We start from the raw sequence: 7,730 nt of genomic DNA, 5'->3' as shown, positions 1-7,730 counted from the left end.
ATGGCTATTTACTTAAAGTTAGGGGTCTGGTATTTGGTTTACCTTTGTATGCCCAGAGCTAAGCATCCTACTTAGCTCATACCAGATATTCAATAAATACCTATTGAATGAGCAATTAGGAGTTTATCTCCACCTCAGCTCCTACCACTCAGGTTATGTAGAATTGGAGAAAGAATTGAATTTGGAGTGAGCAGCCCAGTGTCCTTTCTGTTTTAGACAGCTAAATTCCTCATTGTTTAACCTGACCTCTCCAGGACCTGCCCCTTGTACTGTGACAGGTGAAGTAACTCTGGAGGCTTTTATACTCCAGACCAAGCGTATGGCAAGAGTGAAGGCCCTGGGGCCAAAATAATATAGTTAAGTGGCTGACTCCAAGCTGTTGGTGCTTGTGATTCTGGAGCATGAAATAGAAGTCAGGGTGAAGGGAGAAGGAACTGTGAGCTGGAGTGGATGCAGATCAGAAAGAGACTCCCAGGCAAAGGGGCTTGAATGTCTTCTGTAGGCAACAGAGCCCTGCGATGCTCCTATACCTCAAACACAAACCAGGAGAGGGCCCTTTCATGGGTACAAAGAGCACTGTCTGGAACTGGTGCAGTTCTCAGTGCTTGTTGCTCATGACCCTCCTGACATTTACAATATCCTTTGCGGTTCATGAAGTCCTTTCACATTGGAGGACAGGCAAGCAGGCGTTTCCTTTTACACTTGTTGAAATTCTGGCTCAAAGAGGTCAATGGGATTGCCAAGGTTAATGAAATCTCTCCTTTACAGTCTGGAACATTGTACTCAGAGTTCAAGACCGCTCCTTTAGTCACAGATCCTTTAAAAAGACCTCACGGATCCGTGGTGACCTTCCTGTCACTGCCCAGACCCTCCAAGGTTCTTTTCACTGTTTCATACACTGTGCCCATCTGAAGTGATGTGATTATCATATTGATCTTTTCATCCAAGTGATTCCAAGGTTCCTGAGCAAAGAAATTGTGTTTGCTCTATCCTTTTTTTTTTTTTTGATTAGAATATTTTTGGGCAATACACTCTGGTTGAAGCAATTGGCCAGATGAGAATGTGAACCAAGCTTTTGATCTTGAATCTAAAGCACTTCTTACTATATCATGAAGACTGTCCTACTGTTTACTATGTGTGATTCCTATCATGTCAGTTAATTTTAAATTTCCCTGGAAAAAAGACCGTGTTTTTCATTCAATTCTTTTCTTTTTACATGTACAGTCCCTTGCTGCGTGGTGGTGTGTGGTGGCTGATTGATGACAATTTTGGAGCTTTTTCAGGTCAGTCACATTCCTTATAAAATGGCATTATGTAAAAACTGGGTAGATCACAGTCAAGCAATTTTACAGAACTACAGATTAAAGCCAGACTTTAGGAAAAGACTTGGGAAGAAGTAGGGAGGTCAGAGTAAAGAGATTCTGAGAGCTGAAGATTATGGACTAAAATGTGACATTTCCAGAATTTGGAACTCTTCTGAAACATGCAATTCCAAGCAGAGCCTAATATTTGGGTTGTGGAATAGATGGCCATGGACATGATTCTATCTGTGTGACACCAAAAGCCACTCCTTCCCCACTGCTACCACCATACCACATCCTGAATATATTTTGTGGCACCTATCACATCATTTGTCCTTGATTAGAAGTTAGTTTCCTAAACCCCCACCTACAAGAAAGCATTATATGTCTGGGATTCCCAGTTGAGGAACAAAGAGAAGGAAATTTCTATGAAGTCCCAGCAACCTGAGCTGGGTTTGCTGTCTTTCGCTTTTTTTATGCCTGTTCTCGCTGAGCTCAAGTCTGAGTCTACCTTGCTTTTGCAGGCCTCACTCCTCACACTCCTCTGGGGCTCTGCTCTCTGGCTTCCTATAGGGCAGATAGCTTATTTCATTGTGTGCAATGACTAAGCACACAATGCTTGGCTTTGTTATTAGCCAAGATGAAACTCTCTCTCTCTGCTCCATGTAAGCATTATAGTTTGATGTCCTAAAATTCGTGTTATAGACAGTTTTCTTAGCTATCCTCCATGTCACCTGTGCCCTCTTCTCCTTGAGGCATGGATCCAGTACTGCCATATCCTTTTCTTACAGGTTTTCTTACAAATGATCTGTAGGATCAAGTCCGTGGTCTTTAGCTCAGCATCCTGCAGAACCTTGCTTTATTGGTCTTCCAGCCTCACCTCTTCATATGCTGGTGAGAAATACCCTCCATTCCAGCCACAGCGAGCCTTCCTTAGACGTTCAGTGCAGCAGGTTCTGCCATGCCTTCCTTCTTGTCATCTGCCTGAGATTTCACCCAGGCCCTCTAACTGCTGACTTGCTTCCCACATTCTCAGAACCAGATGTGACAAATGTCACTTTTGTGAAGCTTTCCCCGATACTTCTTTGAAAGAACATATTCTGGCTTGGAGGGATCTCAGAAGGGCGCCATTTGATAATTTAAGTTAATTAAATTAATTAATTTAATTAACCTTGTTATATGATTTAAATTAATAAAATACATGCATAAGTGTAAATATGTGTGTGTACATTTTTTTTACAAAAGTGATGTGTGGACACTTTCTCATTTTACAATATGCAAGGAATATGTATAAGGCAAATGTGACAGTCTCCTCCAACACTGCCTATCCACATACATTTCCCCAGAAATAGTCCCTATTTGCTTTTTGGTGACCATTCATATCTTTTTCTATGTACTTACATGAATAAATTTTCAATTATGTTGGAACACATTATTATTTAGAAATAATATTTTTCATAAAGTAATCTGTCAATGAGGTATTTTCATGTTAAAATGAAATTATCTGTTTTGTTCTTTTTATTGTCACAGAGTATGCCATCCTATAAATTTTATGAAACTACTCTCCTTTTGATGAACATTTAAATTGTCACTAAAAGTTTGCTCTTATGAATGAAGACCAAGCAAACACACTTATGCTTTGAGCGTCACTTAAATAATGTCCTGGGTTTGTCAGCAGTGTCTGTTCCCTCATGTATAGCACCATGCTACTTACCCACTGAGCAGTGAATGTGGGTGATGGACACACCCAGGCACAGGTCCTCCCAGGTGTTGCTGTCGATGCATAAATATCCTGTAAATAAAAGACCTTTGTTTTGGTCTCCAATGGTCTCTTGAGACTCTAATAAATAGTGTTTTCTTTCCCTGCCTTAATTGAAAAGTTAGGGTGGTTCCATGGCCTTTCTGTGACTTTATTTATTATAGTTCATGGAGGTTTAGAACTGTATATTCCCCAGAAAAACTTGTTCTTAAATCTAATCCATTTCCGTGGGCATAAGCCCGTTTTTAGTACAACATTTGAACGAGGCTACTTCTGTTAGGGTGCGAGCTGCCTCAGTCAGGATGGGTCTTAATCCTGTTACTGGAATCCTTTATAAGCAGAAGGATTTCAGGTATGAGAAGTTGAAGCCTTTGAATCCTGGAAGAGAAGGGAGAGACCGGCAGATACCACCAAGTACCTTGCCGTGGAACTGGCAGCCGGACTTTAGGAAGAAATCATTGCCTTCATGATACTTTGATCTGGACATTTTCCCAGCCTCAAAACTGCGAGCAAATAAGTCCACATTTCATGGTGTTTGATTTGAGCATCCTAGGAAATGAAAACATAGTTTTACAAATATTTTCAACCATTAACAGTTTTATTTTGGTAATTAGAAGGGCCAGGTTCATGTAATAGCTAAACCTCTCAGCCTAACTAAGTCTCAAGTGTTTTCCATGGCCCCATTTCCAACAGAGCACAGCTACTTGACCTCTGCACCCATTCCCTTCTCACTGCCGCCACCTTGCAGGTGCCACCTCACAGTGGTGAGAAGAAGTGGCAGACGGTTCTGCTTGCCTGGAGACTTTGTGCCTATTATGTGGGCCTGGGAAATGCCAAGGGCCTAATGCTCCTTTACGACTTCTTCCCCAGGCTTGTCAGGCTCTGCTGGGTCTCTGCACATTCCCTTCCCAAGAAGCAGCTCCTAGGCTATATGCCCCGGCTCCTCTCTGCTCAGGTCTCCTGACTCTGCAGGATGGCCTATGGGAAGGACCCTGTGCTAATTTCTTGACTGCTAGAACAGATACCATACAGAGTATTGGCTTAAATGGTGGCAATTTGTTAGCTCTCAGTTTGGAAACTAGAAGTCCAAAACCGAGGTGTAAGCAAGGTGATGCTTGATTCCCAAAGGCTGTGATTCCCAAAAGCCCTGATCTTGGCTTTTGTCACATGGCAATGGCTTCTCCTGCCTTCTACCCCTGTCTGGCTTTTGTCGTCTCCAGTAATCGTACTAAAGCCATACCTGATTCCGTGGAGCCACCCTTTAGCTGAACTGACACCTGGAAGAGATCTTATTTATGGTGGGCTATACCCACAGCATGTACACCAAGACCAAGGACACATCCAAACCGGGGGACACAACTGAATCCACAACAGACCCCTTCTCCCACCTCAGTACCTGGAAAAGGTCACGGATCCCTCTCCCTCAAACTTTGATTGTTTACACCCACCCAGCCCAGCATCCCCACCCGCCTCCTTCAGGCCCCTAGGCCTGCGTCAGGAGTCAGTCATCTCTGCTGCCCAAGTGCAGGACAAGATGTGAAGGTTTCCGAGTCTTTAGTGAAAGAATGGACCTTTCCCTTCTCCAGGTCTACAGTCAGGAGATAGCACCCTTTCAGGGGAAGATGTGAGGTCCCCCGTCACAACTACAGAGGCTCTAATTTCCTGGCTGAGTCCCCTCCACAGTCAGATCCTATTTTATAAAAGTAAAAATCTTTTTTAAAAAATCATCCTCAAGCTGCTTTTTTGCTTCCCAAGTGTCTATATGGTTCACCTTCCTTATTAAAAAAAAAAAAAGAAACACTGAATGTGGCAATTACAGATGGCTCATTGTATGTGTGGTTTATGTAGGAAAATGACTCAGAATACCAGAGACCCAGTCACAAAGAAAAGGCCTTGGTACTTTACAAAATGCTTGACAAATGGTTGTACACTTATGTTTTAAGTTAAAGTTTAAATATGTATGTGAGTTATCTCCTTAATTTTAATTTTTGATGAACTGATGATCAAATATATGTTTCTATTGCATTGGTGAAGGGAGCTTTTACAAACACGAAGCTGTACGGTTTTGTAGCATGGATTCCTAGACAAAATCTCTGAGACATGGGGTATAGGCTTCTTAATTTGATTGCTGCTGTTATAGTTCATTGTTTGCCTAAATATTATTTCTACTAGACTGAAAACTCCTCAAGGGAAGCATCTTCTCTTCTCAGCCTTTTAGAGGTGAGCAGCCTGCACTGTTGCTGGTAGCCAAGAAACTGGAAGGCCCAAGTGATAGAAGGAAGGTAATAGGGCAAGGCAGTGAAATATTCTGCCAGACCAATTAGAGCCTGAGTCCCCTGGAGCCCATCTGGGACTTTTCCTTTTACCTACAACATCATGCGTGCCTGTGTACCAGTTTAGGCAATTCCATAAATGCCCCTTGTTGAAGAAGGAGAAACTTTATTTGAGGGAGTAGAGTCCTGGCCCATGGCCATCCCTATAAACTTCACCTTAGTCGACATCCATCCTAAAAGGATTCGGAAACTTGTAAATCAATTAGCACTACTTAATTCCAAATGTCAGGACCTCAACTCCAACCATTTGTCTGAAGCAGGAATTTAAAGGAATTCGCACCAAATCACTCCAAAGGCAGGGCTGCAGCAGGGTGCCAGGCCAGCTGGAACCAGCACTCTACCCTGGCTGCTGCTCTCCCTCCTCCCTTACTGACCCAAGTGGTCTCTCGCACAGAGCTTCTGCCACAGAGCTAGAAATGCCACCCCCGGCAGCTCCCGGCCTTGGAGCTCAGTGTTCTACCGTCCTTCTGGAGAAGGACAGCAGCCTGCTTTGATTCACAGGCACTGCCCACTCTGCATCCCCACTTCCCCAGATGCCCACTGGCTTTCTGGACTGATCGCTTGAGTCCTGGCAGAGGCAGGGTGGGGGTGGAGGGTGTTGGGTGGTGGTCCTAAGTAGACCATCTGGTTAAATTGGAAGCAGCATCTCTTGCCAATAAGAGAAATGCTTTCACAGGGTAAGAGAGCAAAGCAGACAGGTAAAAAACGTGTGTCTATAGCAGGTTTCCTTTCCCATATATGAATAAATAATTATTAACATATACGAATATCAGCAATCTTCCTTTTCAAACTGCGGTGATGGAAAGACACCTGGGTGCAAGCCCTGTTTTCCTTAATTAACCTTGACTTTGGGCAAATAATTTCCTGAGTCTAATTTCCTTGTCTACAAAATGACAATGGAAGTAACATCTTAATATTTTCTTGTGCAAATTCTATTAGCTAATGTATGCCAATGCCCAGCTTTCGGCAAGACACAGTATACATGCTCAAGGGTTTCCTTGTGTTCTTCTAGCTACCTTCTCCCTGCAAAGGACAAAACAAAACAAAAGCACAGTTATCATTTCTTCCTTCTAGCTATCCTTTGAGGTAGGGAAAACATTGTTACCGTTGTATAACAGATTAATGGCACTCAGACATGGAAAGTGGCTCATCTGTTTATTCATCCACTTGGTCACTCATATATTCATAAAATATTAATTGAATACTGATGGATGTGCAAAGATCAATAATTTGGGGTTCTTCCCACTGAGGAACTAGTAAGCGCAAAATCAGGACTTGACAATAATACAGCTACTCTCCGTAATGAGCCCACAATTGTTCTATGCTACTGCATTCTTTCCTGGATACTCATGTTGGTGGCACATGTAAGTAATGCTTTTCTCTCCTGGGGATTGGCAGAACAGTTCAAAGAAGTCAACAAATTACTCTGAAAAGTAGATTATTATCAGAAACACATATAGTTGTATCTCATTAGGCAGTGGTGCCGCATAACAATGACAAAAATATTAGAATTATGGGCTTTCTGATGCAAATAATTAAAAATTAGTATAACTAAAGATATGGAGGACCTGAGGTTTGTTACATATATATCCTAATGATTTAATATTTAGCATTGGGTGCTTTAAATTGTAGGCATCATGGTATAATTCCAGGTTCATTCTCACAAGGGAAAATCTTTCCCCTCTGCAGTAGCAATGCCACATCCCATCCATTTCCTTAGAGAACATAACATGACTTTAATGCCTCGAGTTCCCGAGGAAGATATGAAGTCCCTCTCTTTTCACATCTGTTCCCTTGCATGAATAATCAGCCTTGTTCCCAGAGTCAGAATTGGTGGGTAACCAGCTGCTCTCTCTGCCCTCTTCCATGATTCATACTGCCAGTATGTTTCTGGGGCTGGTGAGACTTACATATTGATGAAGTTGCCTGTAGGACAGGAGCAAAGCCACCTTACTGTTGATGGTCCCTCTTCTGGTCTTGAGGGACTAGGGCAGAGGGCATTTAGCATGAGCCCTCCCCCAGGGTGTGGCCTAGAGAACACCTCAACTTGAATTGGAGATAGATGGGCATGCCGGGTGCAGGGGGGCCTTAACCCTTTCTTGAGTACCTAGTGTATGCCAGCCACTGTGCAAGTACATTTTATCAGGGGGTCCTGTTTACTCCTCACCATGGCCTTGTGAGTAGGTGAGAGAGTTATCCTTGCCTCCTTAACCAATTATAGTGTATGACTTCTCAAAAGGTTACTGAGTGTAATACAAGTAATGCTTCGTGACCTGGCTGGAAACATCAGTTTTCAGAACAAGTGAAAATAGAGGTCCCATCATGGCTGCTCTGTCC

The sequence above is a fragment of the Dasypus novemcinctus genome, chromosome 14, assembly GCF_030445035.2.
Source record: "Dasypus novemcinctus isolate mDasNov1 chromosome 14, mDasNov1.1.hap2, whole genome shotgun sequence".
Lineage (NCBI taxonomy): Eukaryota > Metazoa > Chordata > Mammalia > Cingulata > Dasypodidae > Dasypus > Dasypus novemcinctus.
The sequence above is the reverse complement of the archived record's forward strand: the minus strand, read 5'-3'. Positions refer to the sequence as shown.